Source organism: Lissotriton vulgaris, chromosome 5 (genome assembly GCF_964263255.1).
Source record: "Lissotriton vulgaris chromosome 5, aLisVul1.2, whole genome shotgun sequence".
Classification (NCBI taxonomy): Eukaryota; Metazoa; Chordata; class Amphibia; order Caudata; family Salamandridae; genus Lissotriton; species Lissotriton vulgaris.
In genome coordinates this window covers 408,247,388-408,273,619 of record NC_141693.1, presented here as the reverse complement: position 1 = coordinate 408,273,619, position 26,232 = coordinate 408,247,388, and positions in this window count along the sequence as shown.

Here is a 26,232-nt window from a genome sequence, read left to right as displayed (position 1 = left end):
GGGTTTTCCATATTTAAAGTGCTGGAACTTTAAATTGTCTACGACATCTGTTCTCTAGCCTATGTAATGTGCCATCTTTAGTGCCTCTAACATTTTAATTGAAAATTCCTTCCCTCATGCCTCGAGCAACATATAAGTTCAGCTAGTCTAAACTCCTTTTAATCACTTCTTGTTCTTGCTGGCCTTCCATAATACCAACTCAGTAATTGTGTGTCTAAAATATGCCATTGTGAATTCCCTTGAAGAATCTACATAAACTGAATCTATAATAAGCAAGAGGAATTTAACTTTTTCATTTCTGATTTCTGCTGAAGCAAGAGGGCGAAACAATAATTTCCTTCCTAGAGCTCACCTACAGGTTTGGGAAAGAGGTGGTTGACATTCTAACAAAATCATGATTAAACAACGGCACTGGTTGAAGGGCTATCTTCTTCACTTAGGGGCGTATCCGATCACGGTCCGAAGGGCTCCAAATTCGAATCAGAATTTCCTAAACTGATTCAGAGGCTATGTTTCCGACCGAATTGTGTGAAAAACATTAAAGGGAACCCTGAATCTAATGAAAGAATCAAGGGGAACCACCCACCAGGGAGTTCAACAATGATAAGAACATGAACGGGGAGTTCCCAACAATCAAAAGGACTGGAAAGTTCAAATAATTTCAATTGCCCACAAAGATGCTATCCGGTATCAAATCATTTTATTTCATTCCCATATATTACTTGTAGACAAATACATTCTTTTGTTCAAAAAAGATTTTTTTTCCCTTCAAAGACATAAAAATACATTTTTTTTTTTTTTTTTTATTATATAAATATAAATTTTCTTTAGCAATATAAGCCCAGCATCATGAACAATAAAACATCATCTGCACAAACCATACACACTCTCAGGCAGACATACATTCATCCATCACCATATACATCAGAAAAGAAAACTGTAAACACATTTAGGACCAACAGACAGAGGAAAGCGCCGACGCGCGTTTCGGAAAAAGTGCCAATGTTGTGGATTCCTTCATCAGGGCGCACAATAGGGTTTTATTACAGTTCCATTTCGACTTTGCTGGGCAAACACATTGTAGGGCATAGCATTTCTGTAACCAGACCCCAAGTATCAATTCAATGTGGGGACCGAATCACCGTCCATCCCGCATCCTCAGGTCCTCCAACCAACAGTTTCTTCAGGTTCCTAGACATCATAAGACCAGACAGGGAGGCCGTGCCCTCTCCATCATGGGTCCACGTCTATGGAACAACCTCCCCCTCTCCCTTAGAGAATGCCAGAGTCACTCAGCTTTCAGGAAACGCCTAAAGACAGTACTATTCTAGGAGGAGTTCTTCGACCTGCTCACCTCACAGCACCGCGCGGAGATACACCTTCGGGTGTGATGCCGGCGCGTAACAAGCCTATAAATAAATAAATAAATAAATTGAGCCCCGTTCCGAATGACCAAGTACGATGTGAGCCTCTCGTTAGGATCAACCGAATCGTTTCCGAACCTGAACCTGTCAGTCAGACTCGTTCGGAGCCGAATCGTGCAGCGCAATGGATCCAGCTTCCGAACGAACAAGTATGATGCATGATTTCAGACAGCCGTGTCGACTCAGTCTCAGCTAGATTAAATGGCTGTCGCAATGAGACTTTGGGGGTCTGTGGCAGGCCCCCCTTCACCTGGGGCCCCCCGAATCAGTCGCAGTGGGGTGCCCATGCGTCCACTGATCCAAGCATGCAAAGTGTTGCGGTCCCCATGGGGTGCCTGCCACAGGGTGTACTTTTTTCCCCAACCACCCCTTTTTGCTATGGGAGCCTGTGTACACTCCCTTAGAGTTCAATGGGAGTCCAAGCGAACCGAGTCTGTCAGGATACCGATTCATCGTACTCGTTTGGTCGGACTCCCACAGCGTGATTCACTAGGCAATCCCTCCGGATCCGAGGCGTACGGAGAGCTTTCTTAGCGTGATCGGAATAGAGTCTTAATCTTAAATGGATCTACCCCATCTAAAATGATTGAGCCAAGTTATTCAGGGTGGCAAGTAGACCACCTCTTTTATCCAAACACAAATGTAAATTATTTGTATAGTTTGCTTTCGGTCATTTGGGGACAAAGAATATGCCAGGATCATCCTGCTTTTGAATACCACTAACTGAACTACAGTTTTAAAAGAATGTGTTCACTACTACTTCTACTCTAAGTCTTGATATAGAATTTAAACTGAAATCTTCCACTCGGTTCTATAAGATACTCTGCTAATTACAGATCTTGCTAGTCAAAAGGATTGATAATCTATTAAGGGCCTCATTCATCAAGGTATTAAAGTCACTCACTATCACACAGCTATCAACAGGTTGTTGTTGTTTAATAACTTTTCATCATCAACACTTATGGCCTGATTTAGATCCTGGCGGACAGGTTACTCTGTCACACCAGTGACGAATACCTCGTCGGCCAAAATATAAATGCCACATCTCTTAAGCGCTCTGTGAACCGCGAAGGTGAGAACATGGTTAAGATAGCTGCCGATTGAGAGAATTCCTTCAAGCTGACTGATTTGGACTTTCCGTTCACTGATTTATTAGTGACTGGAAACCAACATTATTTTAAATATTTACTTTATGAATCTTTACGGATTGACACAATTCTCTGTTGTTACATGGGCTGTACATTACCCTGAGGAAATCTATCTCGTTACCATGCGTAAAACCAAATACATTTGGAGAATTGAAGAGTTTTTGTTTATATCTTGGATAGTATCAAAGAAACAATGGATGTATGACATGGACTGTGCGACATTATTATGAATATTATAAATTGTCCTAGTACACTCTTAACAATTACTACTTTAATGAGCATGGGGTTTCCCATTGCTAAGGACACGTTTCAACAGAATCATCCTCATTAACATGCAGGAGGGTAAGATAACTGGGTACAGCACCTCTTCAAGTTTCACTACAATTTAACTACAAGTGCTCTGAGCGAGGGCATGTGGAACCGGGCTCCCAATTCCTTCACCACCTCCATAGGTAGGCTAAAGAAACCTACCCATCCTCCACTGAGTATCGGCATCGAAATATCGAATTGCATGAATATAGAGTCAAAAATATCGATGGTGAAAAATATTGAGGTAATTTTCTTTGTTCTTAAAAATATCGATTTTTGTGTAATGTAGAAATATTGATTTTGTAAATATCGATCGCAAATATATTGTTGTGAATAATATCTACTTTTTGCATTTTTTTCTTTTTGTTTAAGGTTGTTTTTTTCGTTAAAAAAATTGGTAGCAGTTATTTTATATATTTTGATTTATATTTTCATCTTAAAATGTTTGTTTATATTGTATTTTCATTTTTTCAGGAGTGGGATTTTGGGTTTATAGGGGATAAGGGTGGGGAGTTATTTAAAAATATTTGCTTAAAGTTTTAAATCATGTTCAAAGTTATGTAAAATTTTAGGAGCGTAATGTTGGGTTTATAGGGTATAAGGGTAGGGAGTAATTTAAGAATTTACATTTTAATTGTGATTTAATAATTATATATTTTTTATTTTTGTGGGAAGGGGTATCTCAAATTTGTATTATTAATTTTTTTAAATATTGTATTTTAGAAAAACATGTACATTTGTTTATTTTTTAAAATTTGGGGACACATTTTTCAATTTTTTTTAATTTTGATAGAAAAATGTAAATTTTTATAATTTTATTTGTTTCATAGTTTTGAAATATTTTATATTTTTATAATTTTAAAATATTTAGCGTTTCCTTTTAGTTTTTTTGTTTTGGAATAGGAGTAGTAATTTCTTATGGTTTATTATCCAGCACTTTCCCTGAGTTTAGTTGGTTTTGGAGTTGGAATAGTATTTTTTTGTTTATTATCCAGCACTTTCCCTGAGTTTAGTTGGGTTGGAGTTCAGGATAATAGTTTTTTTAGGCTTATTGTCCAGCACTTTCCCTGAGTTTAGTTGGTTTGAAGTTGGACTAGTAATTGTTTTTGGTTAATTGTCCAGCATTTTCCTTGTGTTTAGTTGCTTTTGGCGTTGAAATAGTGTTTTTGGGGTTTATTATCCAGCACTTTCCTTGAGTTTAGTTGGTTTTGGAGTTGGGATAGTATTTTGTTTGGCTTATTTTCCAGCACTTTTCCTGACTTTAGTTGGTTTTGGGGTTGGAACAGTAATTTTTTTGTTTGCTTTATTATCCAGACCTTTCTCTGAGTTTAGTTGCTTTTGGGGTTAGAATAGTAATTCTTTTTTGGTTTATTGTCCAGCACTTTACCTGAGTTTAGTTGGTTTTGGAGTTGGAATAGTATTTTTTTTATTTATCATCCAGCACTCTCCCTGAGTTTAGTTGGTTTTGGAGTTGAAATTAGTAATTTTTGTTTGGTTTATTATCCAGCACTTTCCCTGTTTAGTTGGTTTTGGATTTGGAATAGTTATTCGTTTTTGGGGTTTATTATACAGCACTTTCCCTGAGTTTAGTTGATTTTGGAGTTGGAATAGTACTTTTTGGGGGTTTATTATTCAGCACTTTCCCTGAGTTTAGTTGGTTTTGAAGTTGGAATAGTAATTTTCTATGGTTATTTGTCCAGCACTTTCTATGAGTTTAGTTGGTTTTGGAGTTAGAAATTGCACATTTTTATGGTTTATTATGTAGTTTGATTAAGAGTTTATATGTACGTTTAAATTAAAAAAGGAAGGAGATGTTTGATAGTTTTTATTATTAACATTTTTATTTATAAACACATGTATTTTTGTCTTTGTTCTCAATTAAATTGTTTTTATTTAGTTTTGTTATACAATTTTTGAAAATATTGAAAAACATGATTCAGAAATGTTGATGTTTATCAGAATTGATTATAAAGTATGATCTATTTTTAACATATATTTTTCAAGTGCATTTGCAAAATTAAAAATATATTTTTACATACATATTTTTTAACAGTTTTGAAAAATTGTACATTTTTATGAAGTACAGTCATGTAATAGTAAAGTAAATATATTTTCAGTTCTTTCATTATAAACTTGTTGATTTAAATTATTTATCATTTTTTATGAAAAAAGTTAAACATTTTAGTACATTTCTTTTCACCTGTTTTTTTAATACATTTTATATAGTTTTATTTTTGTTGTAAAGTTATATAATATGTATTTTACAAAGTTATATTTTGTAAATTTTGTTTTTATTATTTAGTATATTAAATATTATTTAAAAAAATAATATTAAACATATTTAATATTTGACAATTTCTTTTACAAATATATTTTTGTATTTTATATTTTCTTAATAATTATTGTTATATTGGTTGCACATTTACAATAGTCTTATTGTCATTTTATATTTTGAAAGTGAGTACATTAAACAAACATACATTTAAATATATATTAAATATTATATTCTTTGATAATTTAGGGGCTGATTACGATGTAGGGCGGATAGCCACCGCCTGCATGGTGGTAGCGATCCACCCTACATTTCCCTCCGCCCACCACCCCTTTCTAATATGGCGGGGGGACCCCAAGCAGACGGAAAGACAGTCTGCCGGTTTTCCACCGTCGACCAGTTAACCGGGCGGAAAAGGGGCTAGATATGGTGGCGGTGTCTGCTAAACACCACCATCCATATTAGCATGGGTGCGGGAAGCAGCCTTTCTGTGGTGGCGATGCCACAGAAAGGCATGCAGATTTTGCTGTCAGGGGCCCATTGCAGGCCCCCAGTTTATGGGGGGTGGGGGTGCACATGGGGGTGCTTATGGTACCCCCCTACATTGTCATGGACAAGGTGGCAGACACCATGCGGTGCCTGTCACCTTGTGAATGACAATGCACAAAGTGCATTCCCAGCATTGTGGCGGGCGGTACTGTGAGCATAGAGGATGCCACTGCCACAGTGGCAGAGGCATCCTAATTGCAGGTGCAGGATCGCCTAACCACTGGCAGCCGGTCCCAGCACCGCTAGGGTGGCTGGCGGACAAAAGTCCGCCGCCATCCTAATCGGCCCCATAATATTTAATGTATATTTAAAAAAAAATTGAAAACTTTTGTAACATTTTGTTTTTTAAAGTTCCAATAAATAAAAATATAATATATTTTGGGTGTTTTTTTTATTATTTCTCCATTCTTGTCTATGTGGAGTCAGTCTTTCTTTCATTTTTACTACGCACCCATTTTCTTTCCTTTTTCTCACTTTTCTGTCTATCTGTTTCGTTTTTAGGTCATTTTGCAGGACGGAACCTCGCGGTTGGGAGCTGTGTTGTGTCGGTTAAGGTTAGTTTGATTTAATTTACTTTTAAGGTAGTTTTAAGGTAGGGGCGAGGTGGTAGCAGTGTAGTTAGATTTGTTAGGGTGTTAATTGTTCATTTTTGGTGTAGTTAGTTGTTGTTTTGGCAGATTATTGTATTATGTGTTTGACGTAGTGTTGAAGAGAAGTAGAGTGTTATGTTGTGTTACTTATGTATTGCCTAATTATGTTATGTTGTATTTAATGTCGAAATTAATGCATGAGGGTTTGTACATGTTTTTGTGGGAAGGTGTGTTTTTTTTTCTTTACAGCTTTCTCGTTTCATGAATGGATGGTGCTGACGGCATGTTTAAAAAAAAAAAGGAAAATGTATTTGTTTCTTTGAAACAAGTTACTTTTCTACACTTCCATTCATTTTTCGGGTGTATTGGAGCGTTTTTCTAAGCTAGTTTTTGGGTTATTTTTTTAGAGGATTGCGTCATGTGAGCCTTTTTTCTACAGTTGTATATTTGCATTTTTTGGGGGGGCTGTCTTTTCGGATGGACTTGTTTTTCGATTTATCTACTATTGGTGGGAAATGTTTTTCTTACATTTGGTTTGTTTGTTTCTTTTTTATTTGAATAATTATATGATGTCATATATTTATATGTCATTTTTAATTTTAAATGACATAATTATAATTATAAATTTAAAAAAGAGTACAAATATGTTGTTTAAATGTTTTGGGATTATAAAATGCTTACGATGTCTAGTATTGTATTTTATTTAAAGTATAGATTTAGCAATCATGTCTAGGTTTTCTAGCCATTTGGTGTTTGGAAATAGTTGAGTTTTGTGTTGTAGGTAGTCATACATTGTTTTTGTTTGCTTACTGACGTTAGAGCCTATTTTAGTTAGGGATTGCTCAAGCCTTAGCTCTTGATAGCTCTGTTCTTTTTTTAATGGCTTATATTAGTTTGTGTGAGGTTGCTTGTCGTCTTCCTATTGTGGCTTGGAAGGCATTACGACATCCTTCCACCTCGTTATTAGTTTTTTGCTAGGGTGCTATCATAAACTTCCCACCAGGGGATTTGGAGCATTGGTTGCCTACGGTGCCCTGACCTATGTACCCTTCCCACCCAGGTGTCTTCAAAGTAGTCTAGGAAGGAAGTTAGAGGCTCATTAGGATGGCGGACTGACTGGAGTCCGTCCGTCATCCTGGTGTAAACAGGGACCTTCTGCCATGCATGCGTCAGTCCCGCACACCCAACAGGGATGCGTACACCACCATGGCGGATGGATTATGCATTTTAACTAACCCTGGGCGTAGATTGCTTAGTCGCGCTACGCGTAGCTACGCAAAGTACACTACGCAAGCTACGCGTAGCTATGCGAATTGCACAGTGCGAAAGGGAAAATGCTGTTTATACTGATTGCACAGTGCCGGATGCTTGTCCGCACTGTGCAATTATTGCAAACGGCATCTTGCACAGTGCAAATGGTCATTTTGTGCCACTCGATTAGATTTGTACTCGAGCAGCAATTTTCTCAATGCGGACTGGTAGTTTCTCATCGCTAGCGGTCGCAAGCATACACGACCACTCGCAATGAGAAACCTGACCTCCCCGCATTGAGAATCTCGCTGGGAGGTTTATTTTCCACGCTCGCGATCGGCAACTTGATGTTGCTGATCGCGAACGAGGAAAAAGTCTTGCCGAGATGTCATTTTGCTCGCTCGCGGTTGCCAACTTGACGTTGAGGACCACGAGCAAGCTAAAAATGCCCACTACGTGTTTTTGCACTGTGCTACGTGCAATTCATGTAGCGCGTAGTTGCGCAAACTACGTGAGTGTCGCCTAGTCCTATGCGCAGGGTTAATTTTAACATTGCAGCGGGTGCTGACAGCAGCACCGCCACAATATCTAAATGCCATGTTGTGCATTTCACATCACTACGTGGCAGGCACCACACAGTATCCTGGCTGAAGAGGGGTGAAACCCTGACTCCGGACCTAGGATGGTTGTTTCCAGTCCAGGGAGGACCTGAACTGGCAGTTCGGGCTGGACTGTTCCCTTTGGGCACAGGGTCAAGACTGATTCGTATATGGCTGGGTCCAAACTGGAATGGCATGGTGAGCAAAAAAACGCCCAGATCTCTGTACTGGGGTGAATGTATGACATCGTTCTGCATTCTGTCTATCAATTGTTATTTTTGCACCACACGGTGCCTGTCATGTTGTGCTGTGAAATGTAGGGGGGTACCATGGGTACCCCTAGTGCACCCTCACCTCCCCCCACACAGGGAACCAGCAACGGGCCCCCGTCACTAATCCCCAACACCCACTTCCATGGAAAGGCCTGCAATCCCAAGCATCATGATTTGGTGGACGGTGCCTGGTAGGCACCACCACCATTTCTGGCTATCGCATCCGTCCGCCACAGTCCGAGCGCGATTCCCCCCGCCATCGTAATATGGCAGGAGAAAATCATGGTATGATTGCGGAAGGACCGCCACCGCATGGCTGGTGGTAACGGGCCTTCCGCAATCGTAAGCGGCCCTTAGTTGTGTTTTATTTGCATGGTAGAAAGGGCTTACAAGAAGTAAATATTCAGTGGTTGGCTACTTAAGTTGTTGGTACATAGGCCCAGGCTATTCATTTTTTTATTTGAAAGGCAAAGTTGCTATTGGTGGCGTAATCTTTACTTAGAGTAGATTTTTGTAGGTGTCTCCAGATACTTTGGTTGAAGTGCTAATAGCAACCTTGTATTGCAGTGTGTGGGTATATTTTTTAAATTGACTGAATCATTGCTTGTTCAAAGTCAATGAATATTTTTTGTGGGAAGTAGTAGGTGTGTTGTTTTATTATTGTAAGGAGTTCTATGTATGTGGAAAGGGGCGACCACTCGGTCCCCCCGAACGTATGGCTGAGTGCCTCGATCCCCCCGGGAAGCCATTTTTGGGCGGGAGGCGCGTCTCGGCTGGTATGCCCGAAGCGGCGTAGCCGGGGCGCGCTTTTTCCCGCCCTATAGTGGGCTGGCCTAGACACCGACGCAGCCAGCCACGCCCTCGGGGCGGGCAGGGGCGGGTTTTCGCCCGCCCTGAAGACGGATAAAAGAAGGCGCAAGACCAGAAGACGTCCTCTTGTTCTTGTGCTCCGAAGCTGCACCTCCTCGCTACACGTGAGCTCGGGACGGAACGAAGAGCCAATTTTGAGCGTTTTGATCTTTTTCTTTGTCTTCTAGATACTTCCTCGGAGAGATGCCCAAGAAAGGCGCAAAGAGAATGACGACCGACCAGATGGTGCGGGCCCTTTGCAAAGAAGTGTCCGACATAAAGAAACGGTTGGCGGAGCGAGATGGGGAGGAGGGTTCGGGCACTCCGCCGGCTGGGGGGAGACCTAAGAGGCCGAGAAAGGTTCCAGCCGGTGGGGCCGTCCCGGTTCCCTCTGCCCCGCTCGAGGCGCCGACCCCAGTACCGATGGAGGGGAATCCAATCCCCGTTGTCGTCACCCCGACATCCAAGGAAGACATGCCCCCCGAGCTGGCAGCACAGCTAGCAGCATGGTTGGGGGATAGTAGTGATGGCGCCACGGCTGCCGAGGCACAGGCGCTGATAAAAGGGCTTCGTGAGAAGAAAGAGGCAGCTAGAGTGGCTACGCCGTTGGCGGGGATAGACAAGCCGCAAGCGGCAGAAGCTGCGTCCGGTGCAGGTAAGCGGCCATTGCCGATTGCAAGGGACGAGTCAGCACCCTCTCGTAGAGAGAGATTAGGACAACATGTGCCTTTAGCTATAAAGGAAAAGATCTGGGCGGGGGAGTACGTGAATATTTTTTCCCTGCTTGTTGATCATTATGATGTGGAGCATGTGAAAAGTCAGAAGGACTTAATGCATCCGAGTGTTTGGCGCGCAAAGATGGCCGCCTTTAAGGTAAATGAGAACATTGGCAACTGGGGCAATGCATGGGGTATTTTCACATCGATTTTGGGGGAACGTAGGCCCGATTTGCTTCCTGAGTTTCCCGTTTATCAATCACGAATTATGTGTTACTCGACAGCGTATCAAGGTAACCATTGGTTTTGTTATGACAATTTGTTCAGGAAAGAAAAGGAACATAACAAGAGTTTGACTTGGGATTGTTACGATTCTTTAACATGGGATAAAATGAAAGAATCGGGGATGTTAAGAATGCCATTGTTAGGGAGCACTGTTGTCGATTACTCCCGCCAAAATGTGGGGACGCCCTTTCGACCAAGTACGAGCACCGACGACCAGTCGAGGCCCGCAGGCAATACAGGGAGAAAGGGTTTCTGTTTTAATTTCAACAAGGGGAAATGTACCAGGCCTCCGGGATCGTGTAAATTCAAACATGAGTGTAGTACGTGTGGGTCGTCCCATCCTGAGTCATCGTGCAGAGCCAGAACGAGTGAGAATGGGGGTAAGGGAGGCGCCAAACAGGTCTAAGCTAGGCCGAGGGGCGCCTTTACCAACCCCGATTGATACCTTGGCAATGATTCCCTGGCTCAGCGAATACCCGGATCGTACTTCTGCCGGGGTGCTGCGGAACGGTTTTACACATGGTTTCCGCATCCCGGTAGGGGACTTTCAGGGTGTAGGGATGTGCAAAAATCAACTTTCCGTTTTACAACATGCATCTGTAGTGCAAGAAAAAATTCAGAAAGAGGTTAGCCGGGGACGGGTCGCCGGCCCGTTTAGTGAACCCCCGGTACCGGATTTCGTTTGTTCTCCGTTAGGGGTGGTCCCCAAGAAGGACCCGGGTGAGTTTCGTTTGATTCATAATCTATCGGCTCCATATGGTCTTTCGGTGAACGACGCAATTGAGCCAGAAGTTTGTTCGGTGCGATACGCATCTTTTGATGAGGCGGTAGCCATCTTGAATCGCCTGGGGCACGGGACGTTGATGGCGAAATCTGATATCGAGTCAGCGTTCCGGTTGCTTCCGGTACACCCAGACGATCAGCGTCTTCTGGGATTCGGGTTCCAGGGGTCATTTTACATGGATAGGTGTATGCCAATGGGATGCTCTATATCATGTGCTTACTTTGAGCAATTCAGTACTTTCCTGCAATGGGTGTTCACTAAGAAAACGGGTTTCCGAAATGTAATGCACTACCTTGACGATTTTCTGTTCCTTGGCCCCGCCGGTAATCCCGAATGTGCCCGGGCCTTAGCAGAATTCTGTGTGTTAATGGATCATCTTGGCGTGCCATTGGCACCAGGTAAAACTATGGGTCCCACGACTTGCCTCGAGTTTTTGGGGATCGAGTTGGACTCAAGGGAGGGGTGCTTCCGTTTACCAGCTAGCAAAGTGTCGAAATTCAGGGCAGCCCTCCAAGTATGTTTGAATGCATCCAAAGTTACACTGCATCAGTTGCAACAGTTAGTGGGAAAGTTGAACTTTGCCTTGAGGGTGATACCAATGGCTCGCCCCTTTTCCCGCTCAATTGCCCAAGCGATGGTTGGCTTAAAGGAGGGTCATCATCGCACAAGGTTATCGGCTGAGGCCCGCCAGGACATGCGGATTTGGTTAGCATTCTTGGCGGACTTCAATGGCCGGGTCGTCTGGAACAAGCCAGCCGTCTCCTCTGAAGAGCTTGGGCTATGGACAGATTCAGCAGGAAGCGTAGGTTTTGGCGCCATCTTCGGCACAAAATGGTCGGCACAAAAGTGGCCCCTAGGGTGGCACGAGAAGGGGCTGACAAGTAACATCGCTTTCCTTGAACTATTTCCCATTCTGGTGGCCCTGAGAACCTGGCCAGAAGGGTTCAGAGATCATTCTGTTGTGTTCTGGTCCGACAATATGACCGTGGTAGAATGCATCAATAGTCAGGCAGCCCGTTGTAAATTGATTTTGAGGCTCCTCAAAGAAATTGTCTTACTGTGTATGCAACTGAACGTGGTATTCAGAGCAAAACATGTCCCAGGGGTGATGAATCAGGCTGCTGATGCACTGTCTCGTTTTCACATGCAGGCTTTCTCGGGTTTCCTTCCTTCAGCGGACCCGGAGCCGGCACCCTTCCCCGAAGCTCTCTGGTCTCTCGGTGCCCCGAACTTCGTCACCTCGTGGGAGAGAGTCTAGCACCCAGGACAAGGAAGGCATATGAAGGGGCGTTCCAGGCCTATTTAGCCTTTTTGGGGGCAGAGAGAGGAGGACTTTGGGGTCAGGAGGAGTTGGTAGTACTTTTTCTGATGTCCTTACGTAGGGCTGGGAAATCGGTGGCTACGGCCCAAAGGCATCGTGCCGCCATTTCCTTTGTTGCCAGGGCCCATGGCATCCTGGACCCAACAGCGTCTTTCACGGTACAGAAAGCGCTACGTGGGTGGCAACGTCTAGAGGGTCGCAGAGTAGACGTACGACGACCGATAGGTCTAGACAGATTGTCCCAGTTACTGGTCACGCTCCCGAACACATGCTCGTCCCCGTTCGAGACCTGTTTGTTCCGGACCGCATTTACGCTGGCATTTCACGGGGCTATGAGAGTTAGTGAGCTGGTTGCAAGGAACAAACGGGACGTGACGGGGGGCTTGTGCAGGGAGCATGTCCAGATCAGGGGTGATGCGATGATTGTCTCCTTTCTCAGGTCCAAGACTGATCAAGATGGGAGAGGGGACTGCACGATCATCCGCAGGAACCCCGACTCATCCATGTGTCCGGTACAGTGCTTAGAAGATTACCTAGCACGAAGGGTGGCATCATGGGGGGGGACATTGTTGAGGCATGCAGACGCCACCCCGCTGACGAGGTTTCAGTTTCAACGGGTGCTTGCAATGGCCATTGCCGCAGCGGGCTTGGACCCGGGCGAATTTGGGACCCACTCCTTTCGTATAGGGGCTGCCACTGAAGCTACAGCCAGAGGTCTTAATATAGAACAAGTGAAACGTGTGGGGCGCTGGTCCTCCAATTGTTATAAGAGGTACGTGCGATTGCACATGTTGTGAAGCTGTAATCATGTACTCACGCCTCTTGTCTTTTGTTTGTTTTCAGTTGCGCAAGCCTACGCGGCAGGGCAGACTGAGCAGTCGACCCAACACCAGGTCAGCGGTCGCACGTCACCGGCTGTGAGGAAGGAGGTTTGGGTCGTGGGCCACTCATACGTGAGACGGGCTGCAGACGTATTCAAAGCAGGTGACATGGTTCACGTACCTGAGGAATACGGGTACAGAGTGTCCTTCTACGGAAGGGGCGGTCTCTGTATTGACCAGTTTCAGGAATATTTTGAGGGCTTGTTAGAGCGGATGAGGTCACCGCCGTCCTTAGTCATAGTGCATTTGGGGGGCAACGATTTGGTCACCACCGGTAGACGACTTCTCCTGGAGGCTATGCTTTCCACGGTAAGTTGGTTAGCGAGGAGAGTTCCGGGGTGCCTAATCGCATGGTCTCATATGATCCCACGAAAAGTGTGGCGGGGGGCTATCTCGATCCCTGCTTTGAATCATTCTGTTAAAAAATTGAATAACAAAGTGAGTAGGTTGTTCCGTTCCAAGGCATTGCATTCGATCTCGCATAATTGTATTAATGATGACAGTATGTATCTGGGGGATGGTGTGCATTTGTCGAGGGCGGGGAATGAGTTACTCATAGGAGACTTCCTAGCCTGGTTAAAATCTTTGAAACATGACCTTTAGGTAGGAGTTTTGTGGGGGGTCCGGATAGCCGGTCAACTATCCGGACCTGTGGCGGTAAGGTCATGATCGGTGAGCACTAATTGGTAGATCCCTATGAGTGGGCGTCACCCAACACGGATGGGAGCGCTCGGGAGAGGTGGCCATTGGCCCCTCAGTGGGGAGGCGGTCCCGTCTAAGGGCGGGTCGCCGGAAGTAAAGGAAAGGCGGTCAAGGCCCCTTCCTTTGTAGGAGGGGTTACAGCCCCCTCCTGGGGAATTTCCCGGGGCCAGGGTCATCTGCGACGGCAGATGCGGTAAGTTGTGTGGGGTGGGGAGAGGTCAACGATACCTTCTAGATACCACACACAAGTGTTCGAACGACCTTTAAATGGCGTCGAGTCTTAAGTGCCCCCGTCAAGTCAAGGGAAATTGTTAGTAGTTGCACTTGAGGTAAGCCTCTGTGCTGTCGCCCCTCCCAAGTGGGAGGGGTAAGTCTGGTTAGGGATCTTGACACCGGTTATGACCTTGCCGTTGGCCCTTAAACGTTAGGATGTACAATTTCAGTGTTCTTAGAGAATGTTTTTGTAGGATGCTAGTTCGGCTAGGAGAACCTCTGTATTAGAGATTATGTTAAGGTTAGCCAAACATCGTAATGTGATAATGAAATTGTACATAACATGAAAACGTTTAATGTTTTAATTTTTTGTTTTAATAAATACGGCCGGGATGGTCACTCCATCCCACATCCAAAAACTTTAAGAACTGTTTCCGGTTTCCCTCCTTTTGGGGATTGTGTTGAGTGGGGGTGGCGGGTATCTCAGCCATATGGAAAGGGGCGACCACTCGGTCCCCCCGAACGTATGGCTGAGTGCCTCGATCCCCCCGGGAAGCCATTTTTGGGCGGGAGGCGCGTCTCGGCTGGTATGCCCGAAGCGGCGTAGCCGGGGCGCGCTTTTTCCCGCCCTATAGTGGGCTGGCCTAGACACCGACGCAGCCAGCCACGCCCTCGGGGCGGGCAGGGGCGGGTTTTCGCCCGCCCTGAAGACGGATAAAAGAAGGCGCAAGACCAGAAGACGTCCTCTTGTTCTTGTGCTCCGAAGCTGCACCTCCTCGCTACACGTGAGCTCGGGACGGAACGAAGAGCCAATTTTGACCCACCCACCAGCCCCTGAGGACAGCAAGTTGTTGTGCAATAAAGTGAAGTTATAAGTTGGTTTTTCCATTTCATTTATAGGCTGTGGCAGTATCAGTTTGTGGTTAATCATAATAAAGTATGGTGAATACAGTCTAGGTTGTTACGATTAAAATAAGTTAATGTAGTGTTGCATTTCTAGCATGCTCTTTCGGTCGTAGTGACCAATGTTTTCATAGGTTTCAGAATTGTCGTATTTAATTTTTGGTAGGCGGTAAGGTCATGATCGGTGAGCACTAATTGGTAGATCCCTATGAGTGGGCGTCACCCAACACGGATGGGAGCGCTCGGGAGAGGTGGCCATTGGCCCCTCAGTGGGGAGGCGGTCCCGTCTAAGGGCGGGTCGCCGGAAGTAAAGGAAAGGCGGTCAAGGCCCCTTCCTTTGTAGGAGGGGTTACAGCCCCCTCCTGGGGAATTTCCCGGGGCCAGGGTCATCTGCGACGGCAGATGCGGTAAGTTGTGTGGGGTGGGGAGAGGTCAACGATACCTTCTAGATACCACACACAAGTGTTCGAACGACCTTTAAATGGCGTCGAGTCTTAAGTGCCCCCGTCAAGTCAAGGGAAATTGTTAGTAGTTGCACTTGAGGTAAGCCTCTGTGCTGTCGCCCCTCCCAAGTGGGAGGGGTAAGTCTGGTTAGGGATCTTGACACCGGTTATGACCTTGCCGTTGGCCCTTAAACGTTAGGATGTACAATTTCAGTGTTCTTAGAGAATGTTTTTGTAGGATGCTAGTTCGGCTAGGAGAACCTCTGTATTAGAGATTATGTTAAGGTTAGCCAAACATCGTAATGTGATAATGAAATTGTACATAACATGAAAACGTTTAATGTTTTAATTTTTTGTTTTAATAAATACGGCCGGGATGGTCACTCCATCCCACATCCAAAAACTTTAAGAACTGTTTCCGGTTTCCCTCCTTTTGGGGATTGTGTTGAGAGGGGGTGGCGGGTATCTCAGCCATATGGTATTTTGCTTGTAGGGGAGTAGTGCATAAATGAAGGGGATGTTAGTGTCTTCATTTCGCCATAAATGGTATATAGCTGGTAAAAGGTCTTGGGGCAAACTTTGAATGTACCATCCATCATCCACATTTCGTAGTTTTTAAATTTTTGTATGTTGTTGGTGATGAAAAAGATAATAATTCCTTTTTCATAAATGTTATTGTCATGAAGAATGAATTTCTCATCTTTTTGGGTGACAGTGTATTCCGGTAAGATTTCATTCCTGCAAATGTTTGGGCAGGAGCTCTTTTAGTTCTGGCTATTATTCTTTTTAGAGTGTGAATGGATGGTAGTTGTCCTGTGACATGTGCAGAAACCCTAGGTAATACGTTTTTTTATATTTGGGTACTGGTCTGTTGGGAGTTGGTGCTTGTTTCTCTGACGGTTTCTAGAGCATCTCTGACCTCAATTTCTGTCACATAGGGGGGATGGTTGTGTTCCCTGAAATCAACTACATTTGTTTTGACTGTTGTGGTTCTCCCATAGCAAGAATTGGAGTAATATTTGCTACATTTCCAATGGGTTTTGTTTCCTGTTATTTTGTCTTGCATAGAATTATAGCCCATGTAGCACAGAGGTCGTTTTCCATTTTGTGATGTGATTAATTCTGCTTTTTCTACCATTTTCCCTGTGTATCTGTGAATATATGTGTATGTATATATATATATATATATATATATATATATATATATATATATATATATATATATATATATATATTACCTACTGGCGGTCGCCAGTAGGTAGTTATAGTTAGGATTTTTTTCAATGTTAAATCTCAAAATTCTATTTGGAATAACTTTGGCGCCGGTTGACGAATCTGCCTGAAAATTTCCTGAAAATGGCCTCGCGGGGTTCCGGTCCTTCCCTGAAAGTTTGGGGGGGATACGTCAAGCGGGGGCCGAGATAAAAGGGGGGTCCCAAAACGCGTTTTCCCCATGTTAATTTCCATAGGGCGGTCGATTTCACTTTTAGCCCGAACGGCTGAATGGATTTCCACGAAACTTGGCAAAATTGTAGGGACTGGTAGCCCGATGTGCCTTTGCTATGTCTCAAGATATGTGCTCCAGTGGATTTTGAGTAATTTAGGTTCAAAAAAATATATATATCTATAGGCGCTCTCCGGTGCGCGCACCGGAGTGCGCTCCAGGCGCGACACGCGACTTGCGCGCAGAAAGCTGATTGGCTCTCGGGTGTCTGTAAACATTCTAAACAGTCCGGAGCGGCCGCCATCTTGTGTCTCGGTAGGATCGAGACACGAGAGGTGGCCAAAACAAAGGGGGAAATGACCATAAGGGGGCAGAGTAGACACTCCCTGTACCCCTAGGTTTGATGTGGGGGCCATTAAAGGGCCCCGCGGGGTCTCACCCCCTTTTTTTTTTTTTTTCGATTTTCGCGGGGGAAGCGCCTGGTGCGCGCACGGGGGAACGTATCGAGGAGGGTACTATGGAAAAATAATCACTTTAAAACATTGTATGTTTATTAATTGTTTTTTTTTTATTTTTTTATTTTATGTAAGTACCTACATGTAGGTACTAATGAAGAGACTTAAATTTAATGTTCACCATCTTCTTTGTAGACATCTTGCATGTTGTTATTGTATTTTTTGTGGTATATGGAATTCATAACATAGTCTGTCTGGAAAGGAGAAACAGATCTTTTAAGCACTCCCTGAGAATTTCTAGGGGATCATGAGTAGTCTATCCTGCTCACTTATGAAAATGAGGTGTAAAATATTCATATGAGATAATATAGTGGGAGAAAGGTAGTAACTATGAGTAAACTTACTATGTATCAGAAAAATAGTTGAGCAGTATACTATAAGTCTCACTTTATATTTTAAACATTTTTGGTAATACTTTATGAATTACATATAAAAAAGAATATTGTCTGAAACAATTGAAATTATTAAAGATAAATTTATTCCTCTGATTCTTTTTCATAATTTAATAAAATTTCTAACATAATATTGTCCGGAATTTCCTCATAATTATATGTACATGATTCCATTTCTTCCAAACATTCTATAAACTGTTCATCCAAAGAGTCATCCATGAAATCAACTTCTTTTTTTTCATCTTCTGGTTTTTCCACCTTTACTTTGATAGAAGTATCATTTGCCTTATTTTCTCCTTCCATTTTCTTTCTGAAAATTGCATACAAATTAACTATATTAGTAGAGCTAGGGTACTGTATACCAGAGAAGCCTAACTCAATCCATAACTATTACAGAGAAGTCTATCTCTATCTCTAACTATTAAAGAGGGATAGCATATCACTAACAGAATATTTTTTCAGAAATAAACTTAAAGTGTACAATATACTTCCATAATTAGAAGTTACCTTAGAGAAATTAGTTGAAGTTGTCAGTGAAATTTGTTTTCAAGTGTACTTCTGGAAGCAGTAGTCAAAATGGCTGTGTTTCCCTCTCTTCTTTTATATATATTCTTGTACTTAACCAATCAAACGTCAGGAAATAATCGTAGAAAATGAAAGATACTTTTTAATTGGTTGTAAATTCTAACATTACAAGTGTGTTTTTGTCATGTAATTTACCTCAGGATATTTAGACAGGCCTGTAGCCTAAATGTCTCAATGGAATTTCACCAAATTTGGGCAAATGGTAGGGACTGCTATGTAGTAGGGCCTATTCTATATTTGATGAAAGTGTCTCCAGTGGTTTTTTTGTAAATTGCTTTCCCACCTTTTTTTATCGAGCGCTTAGCGGTGCGCGCTCCTTTACGCGCACTGGCAGCGTTACGGGAGTCCTCCATTTTGTGTTTCGGAACAATCGAGACACAAGATGGAGGGTAAACAATGTTCGGAATGGATAGAAGGGGGAACTGTAGAGACTTCTTGACCCTCTAGGTTTTCTGAGGGGGGCTTAGGAGGCTCATAAACGTAAAAAAAAAAAAAAAAAAATTCTTTAATTTTCCACGGGGGTAGCGCCTGGTGCGCGCACCTTTAAGCGTACCCGAAAGCGTACTTTGGTGAAAAATAGTGAAAAAAGTTAGAAAAAAATAAACGCTTTGAATGATCAGAGTTAGGGTAGCTCTGAAAAGAGCTTTTGGGTTCTGTGGTTGATTTAGGTACCTACAAGTAGGTTCCAATACACATTCTTAAATTCAGGAGGAATATTCTATTCCCCTCATCTGAGAAGTGCACTCCATCTCCTCTGTAGATGTCTTGCATGTTGTAACGCAAGTTATTATTGTATATTGAACCCATTCCATAGTCTCTCATGTAAGCAGAAACAGATTTATTTACATGTTTCCGTGCTTTCTCAAATTGTGGACCAAATTGGTTGGACCAGTTCCATTTTTGTCTTTGGCATATATTGGAATATACCAAGGCAGTGTGGGGAAAAAGTATCATCAATTGATGAAAGGTGTCCTTTAATAGCATTTCCAGACCTACCCCAGTTAATGTGCCTAGATCGTTTCCACCACAGTGCACAATTATAAGGTCAGGTTCTGGCAGATGCAAAAAGGTTTTCACCAATGGTATCAATTGGTGACATTTTAATCCTCTGTGGCCAATCCACTTGATTTCCACATTTGATAAATCAAGGTTATGAAAATTTCTGCTAGCTGCATACCTTTGAGCCCAGTGGATGTAGCTATGTCCAATAATCCAAACAGAGTACATGATGTGAGAAGGTTCTGGTCCAGTCAGATGAAGTGTGGGAATGAAATGGCAGTTGGAACAGTAGGAGTTCACAAAAAAATAATTGTGGAGTTTCTCTGCTCTTGAATCACAAGCAATGATTGGTGGATTCAGATAGTTGAAAACTGAAAGTTAGGGTGCATGGTTATGTTGTGTGAAAGAAGCAATTTGAATGGTTTAAAAAAAGTCACCAAAAGCAAAAATACCCTGTATAGACTGCTGTATTGAGAGGTCAAACATCCTTGCTGAGTTAATTTGCAACATTGTAAGATAAACTTTTGAACCTTACAGTTCAGTTAGGAGGGAGTTGCTATGGTAACAGATAGAAAGGTTTGAGAGGGGGATGGGTGTTGGTTTGAAAATAGTGAGGGAAGAGTTTTCATTGGTTGAATTAAGGCATATGTGTACAAAGATAGAGATTTTCTATGCCAGTCTTGGTTTCAGTGTATTGAGAGCACACCTTTTCCTCTGCTAAAGAAAAATTGGTGTGTGTGTCTGACACTGTTTTCAATCTCCAAAAGCATTTGTAAAGGTAAGTAATGATTCATTTAATTTAGATAGAGATTTATTTGCTCTATGGAGAATATTTGGAAGCAGATAGTTTTGTTTTAGAAGTGAAATTGTATGTTAGTATATAAGTCCTGCACAGTGTTTCTTACATGTTATTTAAAAATCGATTTTGGGTGCAAATGAATGGTATTTTTATTTGGCCTTTTTTTATGATTGCCATGTGCAGTTGATGCATCACTTTAAACATGGGTAATAAGTGATGCACTGGTGGCGCAAGGCCTTTATAAATGAGGCCCTGACTTTGTTTGATGATATTGAGTGGTTGTACTTAGGTTCTGCGCAGTGTTTCTTACATGTTATTCAAAAATCGATTTTTGGGTGCAATTGATTGGTATATGTATTTGGCCCTTATTTATGATTGCCATGTGCAGCTGATGCATGACTTTAAACATGGGTAATAAGTGATGCACTGGTGGCGCAAGGCCTTTATAAATCAGACCCTGACTTTGTTTGATGATATTGAGTGGTTGTACTTAGGTTCTGCGCAGTGTTTCTTACATGTTATTCAAAAATCGATTTTTGGATGCAATTGATTGGTATATGTATTTGGCCCTTATTTATGATTGCCATGTGCAGCTGATGCATGACTTTAAACATGGGTAATAAGTGACGCACTGGTGGCGCAAGGCTTTCATAAATAAGGCCCTGACTTTGTTTGATGATATTGATTGGTTGTACATAGGTTCTGCGCAGTGTTTCTTACATGTTATTGAAAAATCGATTTTTGGGTGCAATTGATTGGTATATGTATTTGGCCCTTATTTATGATTGCCATGTGCAGCTGATGCATGACTTTAAACATGGGTAATAAGTGACGCACTGGTGGCGCAAGGCTTTCATAAATAAGGCCCTGACTTTGTTTGATGATATTGAGTGGTTGTACTTAGGTTCTGCGCAGTGTTTCTTACATGTTATTTAAAAATCGATTTTGGGTGCAAATGAATGGTATTTTTATTTGGCCTTTTTTTATGATTGCCATGTGTAGCTGATGCATGACTTTAAACATGGGTAATAAGTGACGCACTGGTGGCGCAAGGCTTTCATAAATAAGGCCCTGACTTTGTTTGATGATATTGATTGGTTGTACATAGGTTCTGCGCAGTGTTTCTTACATGTTATTGAAAAATCGATTTTTGGGTGCAATTGATTGGTATATGTATTTGGCCCTTATTTATGATTGCCATGTGCAGCTGATGCATGACTTTAAACATGGGTAATAAGTGACGCACTGGTGGCGCAAGGCTTTCATAAATAAGGCCCTGACTTTGTTTGATGATATTGAGTGGTTGTACTTAGGTTCTGCGCAGTGTTTCTTACATGTTATTCAAAAATCGATTTTTGGGTGCAATTGATTGGTATATGTATTTGGCCCTTATTTATGATTGCCATGTGCAGCTGATGCATGACTTTAAACATGGGTAATAAGTGATGCACTGGTGGCGCAAGGCCTTTATAAATCAGACCCTGACTTTGTTTGATGATATTGAGTGGTTGTACTTAGGTTCTGCGCAGTGTTTCTTACATGTTATTCAAAAATCGATTTTTGGATGCAATTGATTGGTATATGTATTTGGCCCTTATTTATGATTGCCATGTGTAGCTGATGCATGACTTTAAACATGGGTAATAAGTGACGCACTGGTGGCGCAAGGCTTTCATAAATAAGGCCCTGACTTTGTTTGATGATATTGATTGGTTGTACATAGGTTCTGCGCAGTGTTTCTTACATGTTATTGAAAAATCGATTTTTGGGTGCAATTGATTGGTATATGTATTTGGCCCTTATTTATGATTGCCATGTGCAGCTGATGCATGACTTTAAACATGGGTAATAAGTGACGCACTGGTGGCGCAAGGCTTTCATAAATAAGGCCCTGACTTTGTTTGATGATATTGATTGGTTGTACATAGGTTCTGCGCAGTGTTTCTTACATGTTATTGAAAAATCGATTTTTGGGTGCAATTGATTGGTATATGTATTTGGCCCTTATTTATGATTGCCATGTGCAGCTGATGCATGACTTTAAACATGGGTAATAAGTGACGCACTGGTGGCGCAAGGCTTTCATAAATAAGGCCCTGACTTTGTTTGATGATATTGAGTGGTTGTACTTAGGTTCTGCGCAGTGTTTCTTACATGTTATTGAAAAATCGATTTTGGGTGCAAATGAATGGTATTTTTATTTGGCCTTTTTTTATGATTGCCATGTGTAGCTGATGCATGACTTTAAACATGGGTAATAAGTGACGCACTGGTGGCGCAAGGCTTTCATAAATAAGGCCCTGACTTTGTTTGATGATATTGATTGGTTGTACATAGGTTCTGCGCAGTGTTTCTTACATGTTATTGAAAAATCGATTTTTGGGTGCAATTGATTGGTATATGTATTTGGCCCTTATTTATGATTGCCATGTGCAGCTGATGCATGACTTTAAACATGGGTAATAAGTGACGCACTGGTGGCGCAAGGCTTTCATAAATAAGGCCCTGACTTTGTTTGATGATATTGAGTGGTTGTACTTAGGTTCTGCGCAGTGTTTCTTACATGTTATTCAAAAATCGATTTTTGGGTGCAATTGATTGGTATATGTATTTGGCCCTTATTTATGATTGCCATGTGCAGCTGATGCATGACTTTAAACATGGGTAATAAGTGATGCACTGGTGGCGCAAGGCCTTTATAAATAAGGCCCTGACTTTGTTTGATGATATTGATTGGTTGTACATAGGTTCTGCGCAGTGTTTCTTACATGTTATTGAAAAATCGATTTTTGGGTGCAATTGATTGGTATATGTATTTGGCCCTTATTTATGATTGCCATGTGCAGCTGATGCATGACTTTAAACATGGGTAATAAGTGACGCACTGGTGGCGCAAGGCTTTCATAAATAAGGCCCTGACTTTGTTTGATGATATTGAGTGGTTGTACTTAGGTTCTGCTCTGTGTTTCTTACATGTTATTCAAAAATCGATTTTTGGGTGCAATTGATTGGTATATGTATTTGGCCCTTATTTATGAATGCCATGTGCAGCTGATGCATCACTTTAAACATGGGTAATAAGTGACGCACTGGTGGCGCAAGGCCTTTAAAAATAAAGCCATGAGTTGCTATTGTATAAACTTAAATATGTTGCAATTTATTGTTTATATTGTTTGCTTTTTAACATTACTTTGTTGTTTGCTAATAGTGGTCTTTCATGTGTTTTTTTAACAGAACAACAGATTCAAATCAACTTCTGAAAAGGAAGCAAAAATGCCTTCAAGGCAAAGAAATATCAAAAATACCATACGGAAAAGGAGAACATCAACAACAGACTTTATGGAATCCTCTTCAACAAGTACTTCAAAAAACACCAGAAAAGCTTCTGGTAAGCCAATTAAGTCTTTTCTTCGCAACATATGTCGTAGGAAAAAAAATGAAATTGCTAATGTGAATATACAGAAAAAGTCAACAAATCTAAAAAGGAAAGAGAAGCCCACAAAAAATGTTTCCATTGGACCAGGAGAGAAGAGAATGGTTAGCAATAGAAGGGTAAATGTTTTTAGGGACATTCGTAGGCGAATGTTTCGCAATAGGGTAGTTTTAAATTTGCTAAAAAATGATAAGAAAAGTAAACTAAAAGCTGCTTTTTACAAGAAAAAGAAAAGTGTAGAAAAGATTGTTGATCAGGCTTTTGAAGTTAAGAAAAAATTATTTATTTTAATAATCAATAGAATTAGGATACTTAATAAGGCAATGGATGTTTTCAAATCGAACAGTAGATGGAAAAGAATTATTAATCGGAGTAATTTTTGTGAAGTATTTTCTGGTGAATGGATGCATAGTTCAAGTTCTGAGCCTTTTTTTAATGAGGAGAGTTACTTTCAGGAAAATGATTTGGTGCATGCAGTTGACACCAGTGGTCGTGCATATGAGGTGAAAGATAGTTGTGTGATGGAAAAAGAGAAACTTGTATCTAGAGATGCAGAAGAGGTGTTAGCTGATGAAGTTTTAGGGAGACGTACTAAGGGTCCAGTGTACACATGGAAATGCAGTAGTATTTGTAGTGTGCGACAGGAATCAATTGATTTGCTTCGAAATTTCTTACGTACATATAGTAAAAAAAGTCTCAAACAAAAAATGAAGATCCTGCAAGAGTTAGATCCTTGCAGAGTGAGAGAAAGCACAGGTTTGCAAGGGCATTCACTAGCATGTCTTTCTAGAAAAGTTTGTCGGAGTGTTTTTCATCATTTTAGGATGTTAGCAGTGCATCATAATAACGTAAGGAAATTAGTGAGGAAGTTGTATTATGCAAAAAGTCCTGCACTTAAGCTTAAACAGTTAAATAGTGCTCTTTTGCATGGATCTGAAGTGGATGTGAAGACTATTTGTGAAGAAATTGAGTTTTGTTATTTTGGGAACAAAGAGGACAGTGTAGAAATAGATATAGTAATGGATGGTAATGCAGAAGATAATGGACAAATTTCAAGTATTGAAAAGTTTGATGAGGAAATTATCAAGTTTAAGGTGAAATCAAGTGAGAGGCCTAATTTAACTTGTGTGTGTTGTCGACGGACTCATTATAAAATTCAGACTAGGTTAGTTGATTTATATGCAAAAAGTGAATTGGAAAATAATAGTGAATGGGAGGATTTTGTAAGTTATTTGTTGGTGGAGAATTCTTTTGATTTGAGTTTGGATCAGCGTATTTGCAATTATTGTTTGAAAAAATTAAATGAAAATAGAATGCCTGCAAGAGCAGTTTATAATAATCTTCAGTTGATAGATATTCCTTCTGAATTGATGGATCTAAATACTTATGAATCTATTTTGATTCAATGTGTCCATCCTTTTCAGGCTATTGTACGCATGGAGCCTAAGACAGGGAAATTGCCTCCATCAGATTTACTGAGAGGATTAAAGGGAAGAGTTGTTTATTTGCCTCTAGATGTAAAGAAAAATATTAATACAATTGGTGTAGAAAGAGTAGAAGAAGATCCTTTAGTTATTCTAGTTAATGGGGTTCCAACAAAGAGTAAGAAAATTTGGCAAGATGTAGTGGATGTTAAAAAAGTCAAGAAGGCAACGTTGTATTTAGTTAAAAACAATGAGTACTACAAAAATGTAAGTGTTGGAGTAGAGGAAACAGCTACAGAAGAAGATAGTGATTCTTCAGTTGGTCAAATTGAAAAAGTTGATGTGTCTAGAACTGAAGAAATATATGAACATTATACTGTTCATCCTTTGCATTCCAAAGAAGTAATGGGAAATGCAATTGACTTGTTTCAAATGAAAGCAGCAAAAGGAAGTCCCATTAGTGTATGGGAAGAAAGTTTGGAAGCTCGTTGTTTCCCACAATTATTTCCAACAGGTTGTGGTGGACGATATGATGATCGACCAGTTCAAATTCCTGCAGCTGAATACCGGACTCTAAGATTATATGCAGAAGATCCAAGGTTTCGTCAATGCATTCCATATTTATTTCATCTACTGTTTGAAAGTGATTTGTCTGGGCTTTCTTATGCAGTTAATCATATATTAAAAAGTGGACCTCATTTGCAGAATGTTTGTGCAAGGGACTTTATGGAGAAAGTTAATCTGCAAGACAGTATTTTGGAATCTCAGCTAATCAATCTCATGGCATGTCAACGTGGAACCAACGAGTATTGGTTTCGTCGTCATGGAGAATTGAAATGTATGCTAAGAAACTTAGGAACTCCTACATGGTTCCTCACTCTTAGCTGTGCTGAGTATGCATGGGACGATTTACTTCAATTTCTACGAGAGGCAAATGAAAACATACCAAATATAGAATTGAAAACACCAGGAGAACTGTGTTCTTTAGATCCAGTGAATGTTTGCAGATATTTTAATCATAGATTTGAAGCTATGATGTCTTTTATTACCAACAAAAAAAATCCTCCCCTTGGAGAGGTTTTGGATTTCTTTTGGAGGAAGGAATATCAAGCGAGAGGTGCTCCTCATAT